The sequence below is a fragment of the Garra rufa genome, chromosome 1, assembly GCF_049309525.1.
Source record: "Garra rufa chromosome 1, GarRuf1.0, whole genome shotgun sequence".
NCBI lineage: Eukaryota > Metazoa > Chordata > Actinopteri > Cypriniformes > Cyprinidae > Garra > Garra rufa.
Window position 1 is genome coordinate 104,271,041 of NC_133361.1, and position 24,608 is coordinate 104,295,648.

Below are 24,608 nucleotides of genomic sequence, written 5' to 3' on the forward strand. Positions count from 1 at the left end.
TTATATGTCAGTTCCAACATAACACCGACTGTTACGCAACAGTCCCGGGATCGTTAATAGTTACGCCTCCAACATTTGCATCGCCCAATCATCGGTAACGTCAGTACATCAGTAAAACAAGGCAAGCCACTGAAGGGACACGGTTAGCTTAATGCTAGCGCTAGCCTGTTACATTGCAGTACAAAAGATATCACTTACCACATAAACAGAGAGATGACTGTGCTGATGATGGTGAATGATGGAGAAATAACTGCGCTGATGATGGCGAATGATTTACAGATCCAGAGTATCACCGAGAAGCAGCTGAACTTGTGTGGTAAGAAGCGCTCCCTCTGCATTATAACTTTACACAGAGCACATGGATCACAGTAATGAGACTAAAATGTCTGCGATACAAAACGGCAGATTCAACAAACCACATATTAAAAGCCGCTAGAGCTCCTAATTAAATAAATATTTTTATCAATGTGCCAGCTATAGAGATGAGCAGCTCTGTGAAACAGCCAATCGGAGCAGAGCTCATTAATATTCATGAAGCTTCCAAAAAAGGCAATAACAGAGCATTTCATTCTAGGGACAAATCCTAGGGTTGTAAATGGTCCTGTAAAACCGTTTCTGGAGATTGTTTGCCCTTTCCTATGCCATATACCTTCTATGCAGATATCAAAGAACAAATTAAAATATTCTCTCAATGCATTTTATGGCAACTTTAAGTTGCTAGAACCAGCTGACATCTTATCCTGACATTCTGAATATCAAGGATGGTGACACCCACCAACAAAAATGTAAAAAAAAAAAAAAAAATCTCAATCATAACGACTCATAAGATTTTTAATCTGATATTTACATTTTTCAGAGACCACTCTAACCATACTCTCTTCGTCTATGCTGCTTAAATGCCACACAGAACGTTCATCAATGGTGTGGAGCATATGAAATAAACCATTACTCCACACCCGATTCACGCTCAGAAAAGAGTATCAAAGCTCATCATCGTAGTTTGGGAGACACTACACTTTTGAAACACATTTCCTAGTTAGAAACTATAGAAATGATCCCTGAAAGTATAGTCTTGACCTCCATTTTGCAAAACCAGCTTAGGCGAGTTCTGACACTTTGAGTCTCAGAGATGGTTACAACCTAACAACAGAGATGAGAAAAGTTACATTTGAAACATCATTAGAGTCCTAAAATTTTGTTTGTAATTTTAGTTGGATGCAGTTTTCATTGGCCCCCAAATTACACAGGCGAAACTGAGGCTCTCGCGTTGTGCGAGACTGTCAACCCGTCCCGTGGGTAGGGCTTAAAGCAGGCTTAGAGATTTCTTCTGTCAGTTTTGACCCAATCTGTTTTTGGGAAGCGCAGTTTGACCCAGCAGTGCGGGCCAACAACATGTTCTGTTTTGCCGCGTGAAGGCGGTTTAATGCTTTGGACAGCGTATGGTTGAGATGTGATTTTCCACCAATTTGGGGCACCTTTCTTATGGAAATCAAGGATGATTTCATGGGAAATGGCAAACTGGTGTAGCGTTTGGCTAATAAGCTAAAGCTACAAAGGATGTACCGGTGCCCCGTCGTCCGAGCAGAATCCACATTCGGCCGTAATCGGAGGTTACTACTAACGTTGGATTGTGTCTCATAGGGAGTTTGGCGCAGGGCCTCAGTGGAAAACAGGCCCTCGGCGGCTGAAACAAAAGACGAAGAATGCATCCACATGCACATGAATCAGGAATGTTAAATAAAGAAACCCCGCCGGATGACGAGGTGGTCCAGTGGTTAAGGCGGTGGAAGGCTAATACATTGTGCTCGACACGCATTCGAAGCTTTAGCGCCACTGAGAGGCCACCGGACCAGACAGGCCCAACATGTTTACGATGGGTAACGGTGAGCTGTAATTGCGTTGCAGTTTAACGATACTTGTCTTGAGAACATATTGACAAAACAACAAACCTTCTGGCTCTGGCGCACTATCATCAGCAGACCGTTTTTTTGGCGAGGAAAAAAAACCCTAAACGAAACAAGGCTATATTTCTCAACAAAACTCTAAGCCTCCAGAGAGACTAGCAAAAATTGCCAAAGATAACTGTATTTCAAGTCATCCTGGCGGGGTATTGGGTAAAGTTTTCAACCAGCAATGATCGCGCCTCGGACAAACCTCATAGGCTACAATATTGCCTCTGCGAAAGAATGCAGGCGACGGTCGTGACCTTTTTCTGCACCTACGTGGATGTGAACCGACAAGGTGGTAGCAAGCTTTAAACTGCCGCACAAACAGTCTCCTGCCACGGGTTGCTGCACCGTGTTTCTACGGAACAGATTAGAGGTGTGTAAAAGACGGCTCATTCACTATTCCCTCTGTGCTCAAAACAGCCAGCTGAAAGCACGGCAGCAGCAGCTGAAAAGGTCCGCAGCATGGCCTATCTCGGTCAGCAAGGGGACGGGGTGGCCGAGTGGTTAAGGCGATGGACTGCTAATCCATTTTGCTCTGTGCAATGGTTGGAATCCATTCTTGTCGTTCGGTTCCTTTAGCACTGGACCTTAATCCGGGTCCTGGGGACCCCATGCTAAACTTTTTGTGTGTCCTCCTTATCTAACACACTCAGTTCAGTTCTTTGAGTTCTCTACTAATGAACTGATGATCTGAATCAGGAGTGCTAAATAAAAAATATCACGTAAAATGACGAGGTGGCCGAGTGGTTAAGGCGATGGACTGCTAATCCATTGTGCTCTGCACGCGTGGGTTCGAATCCCATCCTCGTCGTTCGGCTCCTTTAGCAGTAATCCTCGGTCCTGGGGACCCCACTCTGCGCTTTTTGTGTCTTCCTTATCTGACACACTCAGTTCAGTTCACTGAGTGCTCTACTAATGAGCCGATGGTCTGAATCGGGAGTGTTAAATAAAAGGACCACGGAAAGTGACGGGGTGGTCGAGTGTTTAAGGCGATGCAAGGCTAATCCGTTGTGCTAGGCTCACCTTGGTTTGTGTGGGTTTGAATCCCGTCCTCTTCATTTGATGATTTAGCACCACTGAGAGCCCACCAGAACAGACAGGCCCAACCTGTTTACGATGGGTAGCGGTGAGCTGTGATTGTGCTGTAGTTTAATGATACCTGCAGCGAAGTCTTGAGAGCATATTGAAAAAACAACAAATCTTCTGGCTCCGGCACGCTATGATCTGTAGACACCTCTTTGACGAGGACCAACAACCAGCCACTCTAACAAAACGAAGCAAAACTTTGTTTTTCAAGAAGCGTCCAGAGAGACCGGCAAAAACTGAGAAGCTGACTGTATTTCAAATCATCCAGATGGGATATCGGGGAAAGTTTACAACCAGCAATGATCACACCTCAGATAAACCACACAAGCTACAACATTGCCTCTGCGATAGAATACCGGTGACGGTCGTGACCTTTTCTTGCAGCTACGTGGATGTGATCCGACAAGGTGATAGCAAGCTGGATGAGCCCCAGAGACAGATCATCAGTGAAGACCTCTTCACCTAGACGGCCATCGACGCAAGACTGTGAAAACCAGATCCTCTCCAATCTGACACTGTGGCAACATGGAACTTTTGCATCTACATTAAAATTAGTCTGTTTGTTCTTATTCTGAGGTCACCGTAGCCGCCATATCCATTCTGTATTCCGATTAGATGGTCACTGCAGTCCCCCGGATCCAGTCCGTACCAAGAGCAGATGGTGGATCAGCACCTTCAGCCGAATGTCAGCGGATACCATGTCAACTAGATGAGCCCCAGAGACAGATCATCAGTAAAGAATGAATCCACATGCCACAGCAAACTCGAGCTGGTGAAAATGTTCACCAAACACCCGCCGCTGACTTCTTTTAAAAGAAGCCAGCTTATTGAAGGTGCACAGGATAAACGCCCTGAGAAAGCTGTGCCTCGCAACCCTAAGAATGGCATAGGCGCTAGTGGACACCTGACGCGCGTGCAAAACACCGGCATTTCACACGTCCCTGGGTGGGGTCGAACCACCAACCTTTCGGTTAACAGCCGAACGCACTAACCGATTGCGCCACAGAGACAGACATTGCGCATCTGCTGCCGCGGGATCACGGTTGTAAAAGCAAGGGTTAGGGTTAGGGATTAGAATCGCACGTACTAACAGGCTGTTTTGAAAGATGTTTCCGGAGCTCGCAAAATCCACTTAGCCTGTGCGGAGAATGGGCACGCTGGAGCCCGCCACCCTGTTGGGAAGAAAGAGCGCCAACAGAGCCGCCCAACGTGGGGCTCGAACCCACGACCCTGAGATTAAGAGTCTCATGCTCTACCGACTGAGCTAGCCGGGCTGGTCGTAGTCTCCTTCACCGGGTCGGACGCAGTTTTCATCGGCTCCCAAATGACACAGGCGAAACGGAGGCTCTCGCCTTGTGCAAGACTGTCGAGCCGTCCCGTGGGTAGTGCTTAGAGCAGGCTTAGAGTTTTCTTCTGTCAGTTTTGACCCAATCTGTTATTGGGAAGCGCAGTTTGACCCAGCAGTGCGGGCCAACAACATGTTCTGTCTTGCCGCGTGAAGGCGGTTCATTGCTTTGGTCAGCGTATGGTTGAGATGTGATTTTCCACCAATTTGGGGCACCTTTCTTATGGAAATCAAGGATAAATCTATATAAGGATAAGGATAAATCTTCTATATTTCGGTGGTCTTTTGCAAACACTAGATTTATATGTCAGTTCCAACATAACACCGACTGTTACGCAACAGTCCCGGGATCGTTAATAGTTACGCCTCCAACATTTGCATCGCCCAATCATCGGTAACGTCAGTACATCAGTAAAACAAGGCAAGCCACTGAAGGGACACGGTTAGCTTAATGCTAGCGCTAGCCTGTTACATTGCAGTACAAAAGATATCACTTACCACATAAACAGAGAGATGACTGTGCTGATGATGGTGAATGATGGAGAAATAACTGCGCTGATGATGGCGAATGATTTACAGATCCAGAGTATCACCGAGAAGCAGCTGAACTTGTGTGGTAAGAAGCGCTCCCTCTGCATTATAACTTTACACAGAGCACATGGATCACAGTAATGAGACTAAAATGTCTGCGATACAAAACGGCAGATTCAACAAACCACATATTAAAAGCCGCTAGAGCTCCTAATTAAATAAATATTTTTATCAATGTGCCAGCTATAGAGATGAGCAGCTCTGTGAAACAGCCAATCGGAGCAGAGCTCATTAATATTCATGAAGCTTCCAAAAAAGGCAATAACAGAGCATTTCATTCTAGGGACAAATCCTAGGGTTGTAAATGGTCCTGTAAAACCGTTTCTGGAGATTGTTTGCCCTTTCCTATGCCATATACCTTCTATGCAGATATCAAAGAACAAATTAAAATATTCTCTCAATGCATTTTATGGCAACTTTAAGTTGATAGAACCAGCTGACATCTTATCCTGACATTCTGAATATCAAGGATGGTGACACCCACCAACAAAAATGTAAAAAAAAAAAAAAAATCTCAATCATAACGACTCATAAGATTTTTAATCTGATATTTACATTTTTCAGAGACCACTCTGACCATACTCTCTTCGTCTATGCTGCTTAAATGCCACACAGAACGTTCATCAATGGTGTGGAGCATATGAAATAAACCATTACTCCACACCCGATTCACGCTCAGAAAAGAGTATCAAAGCTCATCATCGTAGTTTGGGAGACACTACACTTTTGAAACACATTTCCTAGTTAGAAACTATAGAAATGATCCCTGAAAGTATAGTCTTGACCTCCATTTTGCAAAACCAGCTTAGGCGAGTTCTGACACTTTGAGTCTCAGAGATGGTTACAACCTAACAACAGAGATGAGAAAAGTTACATTTGAAACATCATTAGAGTCCTAAAATTTTGTTTGTAATTTTAGTTGGATGCAGTTTTCATTGGCCCCCAAATTACACAGGCGAAACTGAGGCTCTCGCGTTGTGCGAGACTGTCAACCCGTCCCGTGGGTAGGGCTTAAAGCAGGCTTAGAGATTTCTTCTGTCAGTTTTGACCCAATCTGTTTTTGGGAAGCGCAGTTTGACCCAGCAGTGCGGGCCAACAACATGTTCTGTTTTGCCGCGTGAAGGCGGTTTAATGCTTTGGACAGCGTATGGTTGAGATGTGATTTTCCACCAATTTGGGGCACCTTTCTTATGGAAATCAAGGATGATTTCATGGGAAATGGCAAACTGGTGTAGCGTTTGGCTAATAAGCTAAAGCTACAAAGGATGTACCGGTGCCCCGTCGTCCGAGCAGAATCCACATTCGGCCGTAATCGGAGGTTACTACTAACGTTGGATTGTGTCTCATAGGGAGTTTGGCGCAGGGCCTCAGTGGAAAACAGGCCCTCGGCGGCTGAAACAAAAGACGAAGAATGCATCCACATGCACATGAATCAGGAATGTTAAATAAAGAAACCCCGCCGGATGACGAGGTGGTCCAGTGGTTAAGGCGGTGGAAGGCTAATACATTGTGCTCGACACGCATTCGAAGCTTTAGCGCCACTGAGAGGCCACCGGACCAGACAGGCCCAACATGTTTACGATGGGTAACGGTGAGCTGTAATTGCGTTGCAGTTTAACGATACTTGTCTTGAGAACATATTGACAAAACAACAAACCTTCTGGCTCTGGCGCACTATCATCAGCAGACCGTTTTTTTGGCGAGGAAAAAAAACCCTAAACGAAACAAGGCTATATTTCTCAACAAAACTCTAAGCCTCCAGAGAGACTAGCAAAAATTGCCAAAGATAACTGTATTTCAAGTCATCCTGGCGGGGTATTGGGTAAAGTTTTCAACCAGCAATGATCGCGCCTCGGACAAACCTCATAGGCTACAATATTGCCTCTGCGAAAGAATGCAGGCGATGGTCGTGACCTTTTTCTGCACCTACGTGGATGTGAACCGACAAGGTGGTAGCAAGCTTTAAACTGCCGCACAAACAGTCTCCTGCCACGGGTTGCTGCACCGTGTTTCTACGGAACAGATTAGAGGTGTGTAAAAGACGGCTCATTCACTATTCCCTCTGTGCTCAAAACAGCCAGCTGAAAGCACGGCAGCAGCAGCTGAAAAGGTCCGCAGCATGGCCTATCTCGGTCAGCAAGGGGACGGGGTGGCCGAGTGGTTAAGGCGATGGACTGCTAATCCATTTTGCTCTGTGCAATGGTTGGAATCCATTCTTGTCGTTCGGTTCCTTTAGCACTGGACCTTAATCCGGGTCCTGGGGACCCCATGCTAAACTTTTTGTGTGTCCTCCTTATCTAACACACTCAGTTCAGTTCTTTGAGTTCTCTACTAATGAACTGATGATCTGAATCAGGAGTGCTAAATAAAAAATGTCACGTAAAATGACGAGGTGGCCGAGTGGTTAAGGCGATGGACTGCTAATCCATTGTGCTCTGCACGCGTGGGTTCGAATCCCATCCTCGTCGTTCGGCTCCTTTAGCAGTAATCCTCGGTCCTGGGGACCCCACTCTGCGCTTTTTGTGTCTTCCTTATCTGACACACTCAGTTCAGTTCACTGAGTGCTCTACTAATGAGCCGATGGTCTGAATCGGGAGTGTTAAATAAAAGGACCACGGAAAGTGACGGGGTGGTCGAGTGTTTAAGGCGATGCAAGGCTAATCCGTTGTGCTAGGCTCACCTTGGTTTGTGTGGGTTTGAATCCCGTCCTCTTCATTTGATGATTTAGCACCACTGAGAGCCCACCAGAACAGACAGGCCCAACCTGTTTACGATGGGTAGCGGTGAGCTGTGATTGTGCTGTAGTTTAATGATACCTGCAGCGAAGTCTTGAGAGCATATTGAAAAAACAACAAATCTTCTGGCTCCGGCACGCTATGATCTGTAGACACCTCTTTGACGAGGACCAACAACCAGCCACTCTAACAAAACGAAGCAAAACTTTGTTTTTCAAGAAGCGTCCAGAGAGACCGGCAAAAACTGAGAAGCTGACTGTATTTCAAATCATCCAGATGGGATATCGGGGAAAGTTTACAACCAGCAATGATCACACCTCAGATAAACCACACAAGCTACAACATTGCCTCTGCGATAGAATACCGGTGACGGTCGTGACCTTTTCTTGCAGCTACGTGGATGTGATCCGACAAGGTGATAGCAAGCTGGATGAGCCCCAGAGACAGATCATCAGTGAAGACCTCTTCACCTAGACGGCCATCGACGCAAGACTGTGAAAACCAGATCCTCTCCAATCTGACACTGTGGCAACATGGAACTTTTGCATCTACATTAAAATTAGTCTGTTTGTTCTTATTCTGAGGTCACCGTAGCCGCCATATCCATTCTGTATTCCGATTAGATGGTCACTGCAGTCCCCCGGATCCAGTCCGTACCAAGAGCAGATGGTGGATCAGCACCTTCAGCCGAATGTCAGCGGATACCATGTCAACTAGATGAGCCCCAGAGACAGATCATCAGTAAAGAATGAATCCACATGCCACAGCAAACTCGAGCTGGTGAAAATGTTCACCAAACACCCGCCGCTGACTTCTTTTAAAAGAAGCCAGCTTATTGAAGGTGCACAGGATAAACGCCCTGAGAAAGCTGTGCCTCGCAACCCTAAGAATGGCATACACTCAAAAAAATAATTCGGTCTAAAAATAAACTTTATGTAATTCAATTAAATGCTAATTTTCCATGTATTTGGATTACATAGTTTTAATATAAACATATTAATAAACTTAATGTGATTCATATGCATCAGTGATACGTGAATGAAACAGGTAAGGTTTATGTAATTATTCCCAGTGTTAAACAAGCACTGCTCAGTGTTCATGTGTTTCCACACTACAGAGTGTTCAAGTAGCATTGACACAGTGTTGGAGTTAATGAGATCATTATGTGATGATTGATCATTAATGATGAACACCTGCTGAATCATCAATGGAAAGAGAAACACAAGAACTACAGCTGACTTCAACCACAGCCTTAGAGGAAATCAACTCAAATAAAACAATACATTAAAACCTCTCAAGATCTGATTCAACAACTCCACAAACAGATTGACCAGCTTCACTCATTACTAACCAGATTGACTTCTGTCAGACTTCTAGAGAAGCTCTTATTGAGAACTAACAAACGTGTAGATGTTTTGTTTCATGTGAAATCACCATCAATGAGAGCAGGGTTTCCTTTGGTTGGGCTCTTGACCCGTAACATGCTAGGTTTAATGTTGTGCTGATAGCTTTTGTTGTACTTAAATCAAACATGTTGAGCTTGGCCAACAAAGTATAAAAAAAAAAGTAGGGGGATCTGTTAGTGTGTCAATTTCTTTTGAAGTTTATTTGTTGCATAGATGGATGTTGTGTTACTTTAATATTAGGCCTACTTACAGCTTTACATTTATGTGTTGTATAAATCATATTAGCTGAATCATTTTATCATACTTTGTGTGCTAAAAGTTTTCATCTGTTTCTTTCTAAAGACCACAGACATCATGAATCAGCATATGAATCTCAACAATGGTGATAATCAACAAAATGTTCAGATACATCTCTGAACATCTTAAAACAAGCTATTAAAAAGTCTCAACAAAAAAGGAAGCATAAAAACAATTATTAAGAATAAAATAAAAATAATCTGACAATTCCACTGCATTGTTTATTCATGTTGCAATGCATGCTGGGATACATGGGAGGGTCTTTTACCAAACTTGTACCCAGCATGCATTGCAACATGACACATATTGTTGACCGTCACCATTGTTGAGATTCATATACAGATTCTTGATGTTTTTGGATTTGAAGGTGATACAGATGAAAACTTTTTGAGCACAAAATGAAATACAAAGTATCTAATCTTCGTGACTTATGAAAAACAGTTACTTGTGAAGCTATAGAGACTGCTATAATAACACAACACCCATCAAATCAGGACTTTGAAAGAATCTGGAGGATTGACTAACTTTTTTTCTTCTTTGACTTTGATGGCTAAGCTTCATGTGTTTTATATTTACACAATTAAAGCTACCCCCACTGACACCAGCATGTGACGGGTCAAAGGAAACCCTGGTCTCATTGATGGTGATTTCACATGAAACAAAACATCTACACGTTTGTTAGTTCTCAATAAGAGCTTCTCTAGAAGTCTGACAGAAGTCAATCTGGTTAGTAATGAGTGAAGCTGGTCAATCTGTTTGTGGAGTTGTTGAATCAGATCTTGAGAGGTTTAATGTATTGTTTTATTTGAGTTGATTTCCTCTAAGGCTGTGGTTGAAGTCAGCTGTAGTTCTTGTGTTTCTCTTTCCATTGATGATTCAGCAGGTGTTCATCATTAATGATCAATCATCACATAATGATCTCATTAACTCCAACACTGTGTCAATGCTACTTGAACACTCTGTAGTGTGGAAACACATGAACACTGAGCAGTGCTTGTTTAACACTGGGAAATATTACATAAACCTTACCTGTTTCATTCACGTATCACTGATGCATATGAATCACATTAAGTTTATTAATATGTTTATATTAAAACTATGTAATCCAAATACATGGAAAATTAGCATTTAATTGAATTACATAAAGTTTATTTTTAGACCGAATTATTTTTTTGAGTGTAGGCGCTAGTGGACACCTGACGCGCGTGCAAAACACCGGCATTTCACACGTCCCTGGGTGGGCTCGAACCACCAACCTTTCGGTTAACAGCCGAACGCGCTAACCGATTGCGCCACAGAGACAGACATTGCGCATCTGCTGCCGCGGGATCACGGTTGTAAAAGCAAGGGTTAGGGTTAGGGATTAGAATCGCACGTACTAACAGGCTGTTTTGAAAGATGTTTCCGGAGCTCGCAAAATCCACTTAGCCTGTGCGGAGAATGGGCACGCTGGAGCCCGCCACCCTGTTGGGAAGAAAGAGCGCCAACAGAGCCGCCCAACGTGGGGCTCGAACCCACGACCCTGAGATTAAGAGTCTCATGCTCTACCGACTGAGCTAGCCGGGCTGGTCGTGGTCTCTTTCACCGGGTCGGACGCAGTTTTCATCGGCTCCCAAATGACACAGGCGAAACGGAGGCTCTCGCGTTGTGCAAGACTGTCGAGCCGTCCCGTGGGTAGTGCTTAGAGCAGGCTTAGAGTTTTCTTCTGTCAGTTTTGACCCAATCTGTTATTGGGAAGCGCAGTTTGACCCAGCAGTGCGGGCCAACAACATGTTCTGTCTTGCCGCGTGAAGGCGGTTCAATGCTTTGGTCAGCGTATGGTTGAGATGTGATTTTCCACCAATTTGGGGCACCTTTCTTATGGAAATCAAGGATAAATCTATATAAGGATAAGGATAAATCTTCTATATTTCGGTGGTCTTTTGCAAACACTAGATTTATATGTCAGTTCCAACATAACACCGACTGTTACGCAACAGTCCCGGGATCGTTAATAGTTACGCCTCCAACATTTGCATCGCCCAATCATCGGTAACGTCAGTACATCAGTAAAACAAGGCAAGCCACTGAAGGGACACGGTTAGCTTAATGCTAGCGCTAGCCTGTTACATTGCAGTACAAAAGATATCACTTACCACATAAACAGAGAGATGACTGTGCTGATGATGGTGAATGATGGAGAAATAACTGCGCTGATGATGGCGAATGATTTACAGATCCAGAGTATCACCGAGAAGCAGCTGAACTTGTGTGGTAAGAAGCGCTCCCTCTGCATTATAACTTTACACAGAGCACATGGATCACAGTAATGAGACTAAAATGTCTGCGATACAAAACGGCAGATTCAACAAACCACATATTAAAAGCCGCTAGAGCTCCTAATTAAATAAATATTTTTATCAATGTGCCAGCTATAGAGATGAGCAGCTCTGTGAAACAGCCAATCGGAGCAGAGCTCATTAATATTCATGAAGCTTCCAAAAAAGGCAATAACAGAGCATTTCATTCTAGGGACAAATCCTAGGGTTGTAAATGGTCCTGTAAAACCGTTTCTGGAGATTGTTTGCCCTTTCCTATGCCATATACCTTCTATGCAGATATCAAAGAACAAATTAAAATATTCTCTCAATGCATTTTATGGCAACTTTAAGTTGCTAGAACCAGCTGACATCTTATCCTGACATTCTGAATATCAAGGATGGTGACACCCACCAACAAAAATGTAAAAAAAAAAAAAAAAATCTCAATCATAACGACTCATAAGATTTTTAATCTGATATTTACATTTTTCAGAGACCACTCTAACCATACTCTCTTCGTCTATGCTGCTTAAATGCCACACAGAACGTTCATCAATGGTGTGGAGCATATGAAATAAACCATTACTCCACACCCGATTCACGCTCAGAAAAGAGTATCAAAGCTCATCATCGTAGTTTGGGAGACACTGCACTTTTGAAACACATTTCCTAGTTAGAAACTATAGAAATGATCCCTGAAAGTATAGTCTTGACCTCCATTTTGCAAAACCAGCTTAGGCGAGTTCTGACACTTTGAGTCTCAGAGATGGTTACAACCTAACAACAGAGATGAGAAAAGTTACATTTGAAACATCATTAGAGTCCTAAAATTTTGTTTGTAATTTTAGTTGGATGCAGTTTTCATTGGCCCCCAAATTACACAGGCGAAACTGAGGCTCTCGCGTTGTGCGAGACTGTCAACCCGTCCCGTGGGTAGGGCTTAAAGCAGGCTTAGAGATTTCTTCTGTCAGTTTTGACCCAATCTGTTTTTGGGAAGCGCAGTTTGACCCAGCAGTGCGGGCCAACAACATGTTCTGTTTTGCCGCGTGAAGGCGGTTTAATGCTTTGGACAGCGTATGGTTGAGATGTGATTTTCCACCAATTTGGGGCACCTTTCTTATGGAAATCAAGGATGATTTCATGGGAAATGGCAAACTGGTGTAGCGTTTGGCTAATAAGCTAAAGCTACAAAGGATGTACCGGTGCCCCGTCGTCCGAGCAGAATCCACATTCGGCCGTAATCGGAGGTTACTACTAACGTTGGATTGTGTCTCATAGGGAGTTTGGCGCAGGGCCTCAGTGGAAAACAGGCCCTCGGCGGCTGAAACAAAAGACGAAGAATGCATCCACATGCACATGAATCAGGAATGTTAAATAAAGAAACCCCGCCGGATGACGAGGTGGTCCAGTGGTTAAGGCGGTGGAAGGCTAATACATTGTGCTCGACACGCATTCGAAGCTTTAGCGCCACTGAGAGGCCACCGGACCAGACAGGCCCAACATGTTTACGATGGGTAACGGTGAGCTGTAATTGCGTTGCAGTTTAACGATACTTGTCTTGAGAACATATTGACAAAACAACAAACCTTCTGGCTCTGGCGCACTATCATCAGCAGACCGTTTTTTTGGCGAGGAAAAAAAACCCTAAACGAAACAAGGCTATATTTCTCAACAAAACTCTAAGCCTCCAGAGAGACTAGCAAAAATTGCCAAAGATAACTGTATTTCAAGTCATCCTGGCGGGGTATTGGGTAAAGTTTTCAACCAGCAATGATCGCGCCTCGGACAAACCTCATAGGCTACAATATTGCCTCTGCGAAAGAATGCAGGCGACGGTCGTGACCTTTTTCTGCACCTACGTGGATGTGAACCGACAAGGTGGTAGCAAGCTTTAAACTGCCGCACAAACAGTCTCCTGCCACGGGTTGCTGCACCGTGTTTCTACGGAACAGATTAGAGGTGTGTAAAAGACGGCTCATTCACTATTCCCTCTGTGCTCAAAACAGCCAGCTGAAAGCACGGCAGCAGCAGCTGAAAAGGTCCGCAGCATGGCCTATCTCGGTCAGCAAGGGGACGGGGTGGCCGAGTGGTTAAGGCGATGGACTGCTAATCCATTTTGCTCTGTGCAATGGTTGGAATCCATTCTTGTCGTTCGGTTCCTTTAGCACTGGACCTTAATCCGGGTCCTGGGGACCCCATGCTAAACTTTTTGTGTGTCCTCCTTATCTAACACACTCAGTTCAGTTCTTTGAGTTCTCTACTAATGAACTGATGATCTGAATCAGGAGTGCTAAATAAAAAATGTCACGTAAAATGACGAGGTGGCCGAGTGGTTAAGGCGATGGACTGCTAATCCATTGTGCTCTGCACGCGTGGGTTCGAATCCCATCCTCGTCGTTCGGCTCCTTTAGCAGTAATCCTCGGTCCTGGGGACCCCACTCTGCGCTTTTTGTGTCTTCCTTATCTGACACACTCAGTTCAGTTCACTGAGTGCTCTACTAATGAGCCGATGGTCTGAATCGGGAGTGTTAAATAAAAGGACCACGGAAAGTGACGGGGTGGTCGAGTGTTTAAGGCGATGCAAGGCTAATCCGTTGTGCTAGGCTCACCTTGGTTTGTGTGGGTTTGAATCCCGTCCTCTTCATTTGATGATTTAGCACCACTGAGAGCCCACCAGAACAGACAGGCCCAACCTGTTTACGATGGGTAGCGGTGAGCTGTGATTGTGCTGTAGTTTAATGATACCTGCAGCGAAGTCTTGAGAGCATATTGAAAAAACAACAAATCTTCTGGCTCCGGCACGCTATGATCTGTAGACACCTCTTTGACGAGGACCAACAACCAGCCACTCTAACAAAACGAAGCAAAACTTTGTTTTTCAAGAAGCGTTCAGAGAGACCGGCAAAAACTGAGAAGCTGACTGTATTTCAAATCATCCAGATGGGATATCGGGGAAAGTTTACAACCAGCAATGATCACACCTCAGATAAACCACACAAGCTACAACATTGCCTCTGCGATAGAATACCGGTGACGGTCGTGACCTTTTCTTGCAGCTACGTGGATGTGATCCGACAAGGTGATAGCAAGCTGGATGAGCCCCAGAGACAGATCATCAGTGAAGACCTCTTCACCTAGACGGCCATCGACGCAAGACTGTGAAAACCAGATCCTCTCCAATCTGACACTGTGGCAACATGGAACTTTTGCATCTACATTAAAATTAGTCTGTTTGTTCTTATTCTGAGGTCACCGTAGCCGCCATATCCATTCTGTATTCCGATTAGATGGTCACTGCAGTCCCCCGGGTTCCAGTCCGTACCAAGAGCAGATGGTGGATCAGCACCTTCAGCCGAATGTCAGCGGATACCATGTCAACTAGATGAGCCCCAGAGACAGATCATCAGTAAAGAATGAATCCACATGCCACAGCAAACTCGAGCTGGTGAAAATGTTCACCAAACACCCGCCGCTGACTTCTTTTAAAAGAAGCCAGCTTATTGAAGGTGCACAGGATAAACGCCCTGAGAAAGCTGTGCCTCGCAACCCTAAGAATGGCATAGGCGCTAGTGGACACCTGACGCGCGTGCAAAACACCGGCATTTCACACGTCCCTGGGTGGGGTCGAACCACCAACCTTTCGGTTAACAGCCGAACGCACTAACCGATTGCGCCACAGAGACAGACATTGCGCATCTGCTGCCGCGGGATCACGGTTGTAAAAGCAAGGGTTAGGGTTAGGGATTAGAATCGCACGTACTAACAGGCTGTTTTGAAAGATGTTTCCGGAGCTCGCAAAATCCACTTAGCCTGTGCGGAGAATGGGCACGCTGGAGCCCGCCACCCTGTTGGGAAGAAAGAGCGCCAACAGAGCCGCCCAACGTGGGGCTCGAACCCACGACCCTGAGATTAAGAGTCTCATGCTCTACCGACTGAGCTAGCCGGGCTGGTCGTAGTCTCCTTCACCGGGTCGGACGCAGTTTTCATCGGCTCCCAAATGACACAGGCGAAACGGAGGCTCTCGCGTTGTGCAAGACTGTCGAGCCGTCCCGTGGGTAGTGCTTAGAGCAGGCTTAGAGTTTTCTTCTGTCAGTTTTGACCCAATCTGTTATTGGGAAGCGCAGTTTGACCCAGCAGTGCGGGCCAACAACATGTTCTGTCTTGCCGCGTGAAGGCGGTTCATTGCTTTGGTCAGCGTATGGTTGAGATGTGATTTTCCACCAATTTGGGGCACCTTTCTTATGGAAATCAAGGATAAATCTATATAAGGATAAGGATAAATCTTCTATATTTCGGTGGTCTTTTGCAAACACTAGATTTATATGTCAGTTCCAACATAACACCGACTGTTACGCAACAGTCCCGGGATCGTTAATAGTTACGCCTCCAACATTTGCATCGCCCAATCATCGGTAACGTCAGTACATCAGTAAAACAAGGCAAGCCACTGAAGGGACACGGTTAGCTTAATGCTAGCGCTAGCCTGTTACATTGCAGTACAAAAGATATCACTTACCACATAAACAGAGAGATGACTGTGCTGATGATGGTGAATGATGGAGAAATAACTGCGCTGATGATGGCGAATGATTTACAGATCCAGAGTATCACCGAGAAGCAGCTGAACTTGTGTGGTAAGAAGCGCTCCCTCTGCATTATAACTTTACACAGAGCACATGGATCACAGTAATGAGACTAAAATGTCTGCGATACAAAACGGCAGATTCAACAAACCACATATTAAAAGCCGCTAGAGCTCCTAATTAAATAAATATTTTTATCAATGTGCCAGCTATAGAGATGAGCAGCTCTGTGAAACAGCCAATCGGAGCAGAGCTCATTAATATTCATGAAGCTTCCAAAAAAGGCAATAACAGAGCATTTCATTCTAGGGACAAATCCTAGGGTTGTAAATGGTCCTGTAAAACCGTTTCTGGAGATTGTTTGCCCTTTCCTATGCCATATACCTTCTATGCAGATATCAAAGAACAAATTAAAATATTCTCTCAATGCATTTTATGGCAACTTTAAGTTGATAGAACCAGCTGACATCTTATCCTGACATTCTGAATATCAAGGATGGTGACACCCACCAACAAAAATGTAAAAAAAAAAAAAAAATCTCAATCATAACGACTCATAAGATTTTTAATCTGATATTTACATTTTTCAGAGACCACTCTGACCATACTCTCTTCGTCTATGCTGCTTAAATGCCACACAGAACGTTCATCAATGGTGTGGAGCATATGAAATAAACCATTACTCCACACCCGATTCACGCTCAGAAAAGAGTATCAAAGCTCATCATCGTAGTTTGGGAGACACTACACTTTTGAAACACATTTCCTAGTTAGAAACTATAGAAATCATCCCTGAAAGTATAGTCTTGACCTCCATTTTGCAAAACCAGCTTAGGCGAGTTCTGACACTTTGAGTCTCAGAGATGGTTACAACCTAACAACAGAGATGAGAAAAGTTACATTTGAAACATCATTAGAGTCCTAAAATTTTGTTTGTAATTTTAGTTGGATGCAGTTTTCATTGGCCCCCAAATTACACAGGCGAAACTGAGGCTCTCGCGTTGTGCGAGACTGTCAACCCGTCCCGTGGGTAGGGCTTAAAGCAGGCTTAGAGATTTCTTCTGTCAGTTTTGACCCAATCTGTTTTTGGGAAGCGCAGTTTGACCCAGCAGTGCGGGCCAACAACATGTTCTGTTTTGCCGCGTGAAGGCGGTTTAATGCTTTGGACAGCGTATGGTTGAGATGTGATTTTCCACCAATTTGGGGCACCTTTCTTATGGAAATCAAGGATGATTTCATGGGAAATGGCAAACTGGTGTAGCGTTTGGCTAATAAGCTAAAGCTACAAAGGATGTACCGGTGCCCCGTCGTCCGAGCAGAATCCACATTCGGCCGTAATCGGAGGTTACTACTAACGTTGGATTGTGTCTCATAGGGAGTTTGGCGCAGGGCCTCAGTGGAAAACAGGCCCTCGGCGGCTGAAACAAAAGACGAAGAATGCATCCACATGCACATGAATCAGGAATGTTAAATAAAGAAACCCCGCCGGATGACGAGGTGGTCCAGTGGTTAAGGCGGTGGAAGGCTAATACATTGTGCTCGACACGCATTCGAAGCTTTAGCGCCACTGAGAGGCCACCGGACCAGACAGGCCCAACATGTTTACGATGGGTAACGGTGAGCTGTAATTGCGTTGCAGTTTAACGATACTTGTCTTGAGAACATATTGACAAAACAACAAACCTTCTGGCTCTGGCGCACTATCATCAGCAGACCGTTTTTTTGGCGAGGAAAAAAAACCCTAAACGAAACAAGGCTATATTTCTCAACAAAACTCTAAGCCTCCAGAGAGACTAGCAAAAATTGCCAAAGATAACTGTATTTCAAGTCATCCTGGCGGGGTATTGGGTAAAGTTTTCAACCAGCAATGATCGCGCCTCGGACAAACCTCATAGGCTACAATATTGCCTCTGCGAAAGTATGCAGGCGATGGTCGTGACCTTTTTCTGCACCTACGTGGATGTGAACCGACAAGGTGGTAGCAAGCTTTAAACTGCCGCACAAACAGTCTCCTGCCACGGGTTGCTGCACCGTGTTTCTACGGAACAGATTAGAGGTGTGTAAAAGACGGCTCATTCACTATTCCCTCTGTGCTCAAAACAGCCAGCTGAAAGCACGGCAGCAGCAGCTGAAAAGGTCCGCAGCATGGCCTATCTCGGTCAGCAAGGGGACGGGGTGGCCGAGTGGTTAAGGCGATGGACTGCTAATCCATTTTGCTCTGTGCAATGGTTGGAATCCATTCTTGTCGTTCGGTTCCTTTAGCACTGGACCTTAATCCGGGTCCTGGGGACCCCATGCTAAACTTTTTGTGTGTCCTCCTTATCTAACACACTCAGTTCAGTTCTTTGAGTTCTCTACTAATGAACTGATGATCTGAATCAGGAGTGCTAAATAAAAAATGTCACGTAAAATGACGAGGTGGCCGAGTGGTTAAGGCGATGGACTGCTAATCCATTGTGCTCTGCACGCGTGGGTTCGAATCCCATCCTCGTCGTTCGGCTCCTTTAGCAGTAATCCTCGGTCCTGGGGACCCCACTCTGCGCTTTTTGTGTCTTCCTTATCTGACACACTCAGTTCAGTTCACTGAGTGCTCTACTAATGAGCCGATGGTCTGAATCGGGAGTGTTAAATAAAAGGACCACGGAAAGTGACGGGGTGGTCGAGTGTTTAAGGCGATGCAAGGCTAATCCGTTGTGCTAGGCTCACCTTGGTTTGTGTGGGTTTGAATCCCGTCCTCTTCATTTGATGATTTAGCACCACTGAGAGCCCACCAGAACAGACAGGCCCAACCTGTTTACGATGGGTAGCGGTGAGCTGTGATTGTGCTGTAGTTTAATGATACCTGCAGCGAAGTCTTGAGAGCATATTGAAAAAACAACAAATCTTCTGGCTCCGGCACGCTATGATCTGTAGACACCTCTTTGACGAGGACCAACAACCAGCCACTCTAACAAAACGAAGCAAAACTTTGTTTTTCAAGAAGCGTCCAGAGAGACCGGCAAAAACTGAGAAGCTGACTGTATTTCAAATCATCCAGATGGGATATCGGGGAAAGTTTACAACCAGCAATGATCACACCTCAGATAAACCACACAAGCTACAACATTGCCTCTGCGATAGAATACCGGTGACGGTCGTGACCTTTTCTTGCAGCTACGTGGATGTGATCCGACAAGGTGATAGCAAGCTGGATGAGCCCCAGAGACAGATCATCAGTGAAGACCTCTTCACCTAGACGGCCATCGACGCAAGACTGTGAAAACCAGATCCTCTCCAATCTGACACTGTGGCAACATGGAACTTTTGCATCTACATTAAAATTAGTCTGTTTGTTCTTATTCTGAGGTCACCGTAGCCGCCATATCCATTCTGTATTCCGATTAGATGGTCACTGCAGTCCCCCGGATCCAGTCCGTACCAAGAGCAGATGGTGGATCAGCACCTTCAGCCGAATGTCAGCGGATACCATGTCAACTAGATGAGCCCCAGAGACAGATCATCAGTAAAGAATGAATCCACATGCCACAGCAAACTCGAGCTGGTGAAAATGTTCACCAAACACCCGCCGCTGACTTCTTTTAAAAGAAGCCAGCTTATTGAAGGTGCACAGGATAAACGCCCTGAGAAAGCTGTGCCTCGCAACCCTAAGAATGGCATAGGCGCTAGTGGACACCTGACGCGCGTGCAAAACACCGGCATTTCACACGTCCCTGGGTGGGGTCGAACCACCAACCTTTCGGTTAACAGCCGAACGCACTAACCGATTGCGCCACAGAGACAGACATTGCGCATCTGCTGCCGCGGGATCACGGTTGTAAAAGCAAGGGTTAGGGTTAGGGATTAGAATCGCACGTACTAACAGGCTGTTTTGAAAGATGTTTCCGGAGCTCGCAAAATCCACTTAGCCTGTGCGGAGAATGGGCACGCTGGAGCCCGCCACCCTGTTGGGAAGAAAGAGCGCCAACAGAGCCGCCCAACGTGGGGCTCGAACCCACGACCCTGAGATTAAGAGTCTCATGCTCTACCGACTGAGCTAGCCGGGCTGGTCGTAGTCTCCTTCACCGGGTCGGACGCAGTTTTCATCGGCTCCCAAATGACACAGGCGAAACGGAGGCTCTCGCGTTGTGCAAGACTGTCGAGCCGTCCCGTGGGTAGTGCTTAGAGCAGGCTTAGAGTTTTCTTCTGTCAGTTTTGACCCAATCTGTTATTGGGAAGCGCAGTTTGACCCAGCAGTGCGGGCCAACAACATGTTCTGTCTTGCCGCGTGAAGGCGGTTCATTGCTTTGGTCAGCGTATGGTTGAGATGTGATTTTCCACCAATTTGGGGCACCTTTCTTATGGAAATCAAGGATAAATCTATATAAGGATAAGGATAAATCTTCTATATTTCGGTGGTCTTTTGCAAACACTAGATTTATATGTCAGTTCCAACATAACACCGACTGTTACGCAACAGTCCCGGGATCGTTAATAGTTACGCCTCCAACATTTGCATCGCCCAATCATCGGTAACGTCAGTACATCAGTAAAACAAGGCAAGCCACTGAAGGGACACGGTTAGCTTAATGCTAGCGCTAGCCTGTTACATTGCAGTACAAAAGATATCACTTACCACATAAACAGAGAGATGACTGTGCTGATGATGGTGAATGATGGAGAAATAACTGCGCTGATGATGGCGAATGATTTACAGATCCAGAGTATCACCGAGAAGCAGCTGAACTTGTGTGGTAAGAAGCGCTCCCTCTGCATTATAACTTTACACAGAGCACATGGATCACAGTAATGAGACTAAAATGTCTGCGATACAAAACGGCAGATTCAACAAACCACATATTAAAAGCCGCTAGAGCTCCTAATTAAATAAATATTTTTATCAATGTGCCAGCTATAGAGATGAGCAGCTCTGTGAAACAGCCAATCGGAGCAGAGCTCATTAATATTCATGAAGCTTCCAAAAAAGGCAATAACAGAGCATTTCATTCTAGGGACAAATCCTAGGGTTGTAAATGGTCCTGTAAAACCGTTTCTGGAGATTGTTTGCCCTTTCCTATGCCATATACCTTCTATGCAGATATCAAAGAACAAATTAAAATATTCTCTCAATGCATTTTATGGCAACTTTAAGTTGATAGAACCAGCTGACATCTTATCCTGACATTCTGAATATCAAGGATGGTGACACCCACCAACAAAAATGTAAAAAAAAAAAAAATCTCAATCATAACGACTCATAAGATTTTTAATCTGATATTTACATTTTTCAGAGACCACTCTGACCATACTCTCTTCGTCTATGCTGCTTAAATGCCACACAGAACGTTCATCAATGGTGTGGAGCATATGAAATAAACCATTACTCCACACCCGATTCACGCTCAGAAAAGAGTATCAAAGCTCATCATCGTAGTTTGGGAGACACTACACTTTTGAAACACATTTCCTAGTTAGAAACTATAGAAATGATCCCTGAAAGTATAGTCTTGACCTCCATTTTGCAAAACCAGCTTAGGCGAGTTCTGACACTTTGAGTCTCAGAGATGGTTACAACCTAACAACAGAGATGAGAAAAGTTACATTTGAAACATCATTAGAGTCCTAAAATTTTGTTTGTAATTTTAGTTGGATGCAGTTTTCATTGGCCCCCAAATTACACAGGCGAAACTGAGGCTCTCGCGTTGTGCGAGACTGTCAACCCGTCCCGTGGGTAGGGCTTAAAGCAGGCTTAGAGATTTCTTCTGTCAGTTTTGACCCAATCTGTTTTTGGGAAGCGCAGTTTGACCCAGCAGTGCGGGCCAACAACATGTTCTGTTTTGCCGCGTGAAGGCGGTTTAATGCTTTGGACAGCGTATGGTTGAGATGTGATTTTCCACCAATTTGGGGCACCTTTCTTATGGAAATCAAGGATGATTTCATGGGAAATGGCAAACTGGTGTAGCGTTTGGCTAATAAGCTAAAGCTACAAAGGATGTACCGGTGCCCCGTCGTCCGAGCAGAATCCACATTCGGCCGTAATCGGAGGTTACTACTAACGTTGGATTGTGTCTCATAGGGAGTTTGGCGCAGGGCCTCAGTGGAAAACAGGCCCTCGGCGGCTGAAACAAAAGACGAAGAATGCATCCACATGCACATGAATCAGGAATGTTAAATAAAGAAACCCCGCCGGATGACGAGGTGGTCCAGTGGTTAAGGCGGTGGAAGGCTAATACATTGTGCTCGACACGCATTCGAAGCTTTAGCGCCACTGAGAGGCCACCGGACCAGACAGGCCCAACATGTTTACGATGGGTAACGGTGAGCTGTAATTGCGTTGCAGTTTAACGATACTTGTCTTGAGAACATATTGACAAAACAACAAACCTTCTGGCTCTGGCGCACTATCATCAGCAGACCGTTTTTTTGGCGAGAAAAAAAAACCCTAAACGAAACAAGGCTATATTTCTCAACAAAACTCTAAGCCTCCAGAGAGACTAGCAAAAACTGCCAAAGATAACTGTATTTCAAGTCATCCTGGCGGGGTATTGGGTAAAGTTTTCAACCAGCAATGATCGCGCCTCGGACAAACCTCATAGGCTACAATATTGCCTCTGCGAAAGAATGCAGGCGACGGTCGTGACCTTTTTCTGCACCTACGTGGATGTGAACCGACAAGGTGGTAGCAAGCTTTAAACTGCCGCACAAACAGTCTCCTGCCACGGGTTGCTGCACCGTGTTTCTACGGAACAGATTAGAGGTGTGTAAAAGACGGCTCATTCACTATTCCCTCTGTGCTCAAAACAGCCAGCTGAAAGCACGGCAGCAGCAGCTGAAAAGGTCCGCAGCATGGCCTATCTCGGTCAGCAAGGGGACGGGGTGGCCGAGTGGTTAAGGCGATGGACTGCTAATCCATTTTGCTCTGTGCAATGGTTGGAATCCATTCTTGTCGTTCGGTTCCTTTAGCACTGGACCTTAATCCGGGTCCTGGGGACCCCATGCTAAACTTTTTGTGTGTCCTCCTTATCTAACACACTCAGTTCAGTTCTTTGAGTTCTCTACTAATGAACTGATGATCTGAATCAGGAGTGCTAAATAAAAAACGTCACGTAAAATGACGAGGTGGCCGAGTGGTTAAGGCGATGGACTGCTAATCCATTGTGCTCTGCACGCGTGGGTTCGAATCCCATCCTCGTCGTTCGGCTCCTTTAGCAGTAATCCTCAGTCCTGGGGACCCCACTCTGCGCTTTTTGTGTCTTCCTTATCTGACACACTCAGTTCAGTTCACTGAGTGCTCTACTAATGAGCCGATGGTCTGAATCGGGAGTGTTAAATAAAAGGACCACGGAAAGTGACGGGGTGGTCGAGTGGTTAAGGCGATGCAAGGCTAATCCGTTGTGCTAGGCTCACCTTGGTTTGTGTGGGTTTGAATCCCGTCCTCTTCATTTGATGATTTAGCACCACTGAGAGCCCACCAGAACAGACAGGCCCAACCTGTTTACGATGGGTAGCGATGAGCTGTGATTGTTCTGTAGTTTAATGATACCTGCAGCGAAGTCTTGAGAGCATATTGACAAAACAACAAATCTTCTGGCTCCGGCACGCTATGATCTGTAGACACCTCTTTGACGAGGACCAACAACCAGCCACTCTAACAAAACGAAGCAAAACTTTGTTTTTCAAGAAGCGTCCAGAGAGACCGGCAAAATCTGAGAAGCTGACTGTATTTCAAATCATCCAGATGGGATATCGGGGAAAGTTTACAACCAGCAATGATCACACCTCAGATAAACCACACAAGCTACAACATTGCCTCTGCGATAGAATACCGGTGACGGTCGTGACCTTTTCTTGCAGCTACGTGGATGTGATCCGACAAGGTGATAGCAAGCTGGATGAGCCCCAGAGACAGATCATCAGTGAAGACCTCTTCACCTAGACGGCCATCGACGCAAGACTGTGAAAACCAGATCCTCTCCAATCTGACACTGTGGCAACATGGAACTTTTGCATCTACATTAAAATTAGTCTGTTTGTTCTTATTCTGAGGTCACCGTAGCCGCCATATCCATTCTGTATTCCGATTAGATGGTCACTGCAGTCCCCCGGATCCAGTCCGTACCAAGAGCAGATGGTGGATCAGCACCTTCAGCCGAATGTCAGCGGATACCATGTCAACTAGATGAGCCCCAGAGACAGATCATCAGTAAAGAATGAATCCACATGCCACAGCAAACTCGAGCTGGTGAAAATGTTCACCAAACACCCGCCGCTGACTTCTTTTAAAAGAAGCCAGCTTATTGAAGGTGCACAGGATAAACGCCCTGAGAAAGCTGTGCCTCG

The 24,608-nt window shown here is 45.3% G+C and overlaps 28 non-coding genes across 28 annotated transcripts; 5 read left to right on the forward strand and 23 right to left on the reverse strand.

The window, feature by feature from the left end:
* Positions 1–858: 858 nt before the first annotated feature.
* Positions 859–1,074, reverse strand: LOC141348072 (small nucleolar RNA U3). The gene has a single exon (XR_012357455.1). It is a non-coding gene; the product is annotated as a small nucleolar RNA U3 (small nucleolar RNA).
* Positions 1,075–2,047: 973 nt separating this feature from the next.
* On the reverse strand, positions 2,048–2,188 carry LOC141284768 (U4 spliceosomal RNA). Its single transcript, XR_012338486.1, has one exon. It is a non-coding gene; the product is annotated as a U4 spliceosomal RNA (small nuclear RNA).
* A 490-nt stretch (positions 2,189–2,678) lies between these two features.
* On the forward strand, positions 2,679–2,760 carry trnas-gcu (transfer RNA serine (anticodon GCU)). The gene has a single exon. It is a non-coding gene; the product is annotated as a tRNA-Ser (tRNA).
* A 490-nt stretch (positions 2,761–3,250) lies between these two features.
* LOC141286498 (U4 spliceosomal RNA) lies at positions 3,251–3,389 on the reverse strand. Its single transcript, XR_012339275.1, has one exon. It is a non-coding gene; the product is annotated as a U4 spliceosomal RNA (small nuclear RNA).
* A 582-nt stretch (positions 3,390–3,971) lies between these two features.
* On the reverse strand, positions 3,972–4,045 carry trnan-guu (transfer RNA asparagine (anticodon GUU)). The gene has a single exon. It is a non-coding gene; the product is annotated as a tRNA-Asn (tRNA).
* Positions 4,046–4,236: 191 nt separating this feature from the next.
* Positions 4,237–4,309, reverse strand: trnak-cuu (transfer RNA lysine (anticodon CUU)). Its single transcript has one exon. It is a non-coding gene; the product is annotated as a tRNA-Lys (tRNA).
* A 1,228-nt stretch (positions 4,310–5,537) lies between these two features.
* Positions 5,538–5,753, reverse strand: LOC141347582 (small nucleolar RNA U3). The gene has a single exon (XR_012357383.1). It is a non-coding gene; the product is annotated as a small nucleolar RNA U3 (small nucleolar RNA).
* A 973-nt stretch (positions 5,754–6,726) lies between these two features.
* Positions 6,727–6,867, reverse strand: LOC141284774 (U4 spliceosomal RNA). The gene has a single exon (XR_012338487.1). It is a non-coding gene; the product is annotated as a U4 spliceosomal RNA (small nuclear RNA).
* Positions 6,868–7,357: 490 nt separating this feature from the next.
* trnas-gcu (transfer RNA serine (anticodon GCU)) lies at positions 7,358–7,439 on the forward strand. Its single transcript has one exon. It is a non-coding gene; the product is annotated as a tRNA-Ser (tRNA).
* Positions 7,440–7,929: 490 nt separating this feature from the next.
* LOC141286511 (U4 spliceosomal RNA) lies at positions 7,930–8,068 on the reverse strand. Its single transcript, XR_012339278.1, has one exon. It is a non-coding gene; the product is annotated as a U4 spliceosomal RNA (small nuclear RNA).
* Positions 8,069–10,637: 2,569 nt separating this feature from the next.
* On the reverse strand, positions 10,638–10,711 carry trnan-guu (transfer RNA asparagine (anticodon GUU)). Its single transcript has one exon. It is a non-coding gene; the product is annotated as a tRNA-Asn (tRNA).
* A 191-nt stretch (positions 10,712–10,902) lies between these two features.
* Positions 10,903–10,975, reverse strand: trnak-cuu (transfer RNA lysine (anticodon CUU)). The gene has a single exon. It is a non-coding gene; the product is annotated as a tRNA-Lys (tRNA).
* A 1,229-nt stretch (positions 10,976–12,204) lies between these two features.
* LOC141348128 (small nucleolar RNA U3) lies at positions 12,205–12,420 on the reverse strand. The gene has a single exon (XR_012357460.1). It is a non-coding gene; the product is annotated as a small nucleolar RNA U3 (small nucleolar RNA).
* Positions 12,421–13,393: 973 nt separating this feature from the next.
* LOC141284785 (U4 spliceosomal RNA) lies at positions 13,394–13,534 on the reverse strand. Its single transcript, XR_012338489.1, has one exon. It is a non-coding gene; the product is annotated as a U4 spliceosomal RNA (small nuclear RNA).
* A 490-nt stretch (positions 13,535–14,024) lies between these two features.
* On the forward strand, positions 14,025–14,106 carry trnas-gcu (transfer RNA serine (anticodon GCU)). Its single transcript has one exon. It is a non-coding gene; the product is annotated as a tRNA-Ser (tRNA).
* Positions 14,107–14,596: 490 nt separating this feature from the next.
* On the reverse strand, positions 14,597–14,735 carry LOC141286787 (U4 spliceosomal RNA). The gene has a single exon (XR_012339352.1). It is a non-coding gene; the product is annotated as a U4 spliceosomal RNA (small nuclear RNA).
* Positions 14,736–15,318: 583 nt separating this feature from the next.
* On the reverse strand, positions 15,319–15,392 carry trnan-guu (transfer RNA asparagine (anticodon GUU)). Its single transcript has one exon. It is a non-coding gene; the product is annotated as a tRNA-Asn (tRNA).
* A 191-nt stretch (positions 15,393–15,583) lies between these two features.
* Positions 15,584–15,656, reverse strand: trnak-cuu (transfer RNA lysine (anticodon CUU)). Its single transcript has one exon. It is a non-coding gene; the product is annotated as a tRNA-Lys (tRNA).
* Positions 15,657–16,884: 1,228 nt separating this feature from the next.
* LOC141348401 (small nucleolar RNA U3) lies at positions 16,885–17,100 on the reverse strand. Its single transcript, XR_012357487.1, has one exon. It is a non-coding gene; the product is annotated as a small nucleolar RNA U3 (small nucleolar RNA).
* Positions 17,101–18,073: 973 nt separating this feature from the next.
* On the reverse strand, positions 18,074–18,214 carry LOC141284963 (U4 spliceosomal RNA). Its single transcript, XR_012338521.1, has one exon. It is a non-coding gene; the product is annotated as a U4 spliceosomal RNA (small nuclear RNA).
* Positions 18,215–18,704: 490 nt separating this feature from the next.
* trnas-gcu (transfer RNA serine (anticodon GCU)) lies at positions 18,705–18,786 on the forward strand. Its single transcript has one exon. It is a non-coding gene; the product is annotated as a tRNA-Ser (tRNA).
* Positions 18,787–19,276: 490 nt separating this feature from the next.
* LOC141286515 (U4 spliceosomal RNA) lies at positions 19,277–19,415 on the reverse strand. The gene has a single exon (XR_012339280.1). It is a non-coding gene; the product is annotated as a U4 spliceosomal RNA (small nuclear RNA).
* A 582-nt stretch (positions 19,416–19,997) lies between these two features.
* trnan-guu (transfer RNA asparagine (anticodon GUU)) lies at positions 19,998–20,071 on the reverse strand. Its single transcript has one exon. It is a non-coding gene; the product is annotated as a tRNA-Asn (tRNA).
* A 191-nt stretch (positions 20,072–20,262) lies between these two features.
* Positions 20,263–20,335, reverse strand: trnak-cuu (transfer RNA lysine (anticodon CUU)). The gene has a single exon. It is a non-coding gene; the product is annotated as a tRNA-Lys (tRNA).
* A 1,226-nt stretch (positions 20,336–21,561) lies between these two features.
* Positions 21,562–21,777, reverse strand: LOC141347590 (small nucleolar RNA U3). Its single transcript, XR_012357384.1, has one exon. It is a non-coding gene; the product is annotated as a small nucleolar RNA U3 (small nucleolar RNA).
* A 973-nt stretch (positions 21,778–22,750) lies between these two features.
* On the reverse strand, positions 22,751–22,891 carry LOC141285193 (U4 spliceosomal RNA). Its single transcript, XR_012338566.1, has one exon. It is a non-coding gene; the product is annotated as a U4 spliceosomal RNA (small nuclear RNA).
* A 490-nt stretch (positions 22,892–23,381) lies between these two features.
* trnas-gcu (transfer RNA serine (anticodon GCU)) lies at positions 23,382–23,463 on the forward strand. Its single transcript has one exon. It is a non-coding gene; the product is annotated as a tRNA-Ser (tRNA).
* A 490-nt stretch (positions 23,464–23,953) lies between these two features.
* On the reverse strand, positions 23,954–24,092 carry LOC141286741 (U4 spliceosomal RNA). The gene has a single exon (XR_012339341.1). It is a non-coding gene; the product is annotated as a U4 spliceosomal RNA (small nuclear RNA).
* Between the last annotated feature and the right edge of the window lie 516 nt (positions 24,093–24,608).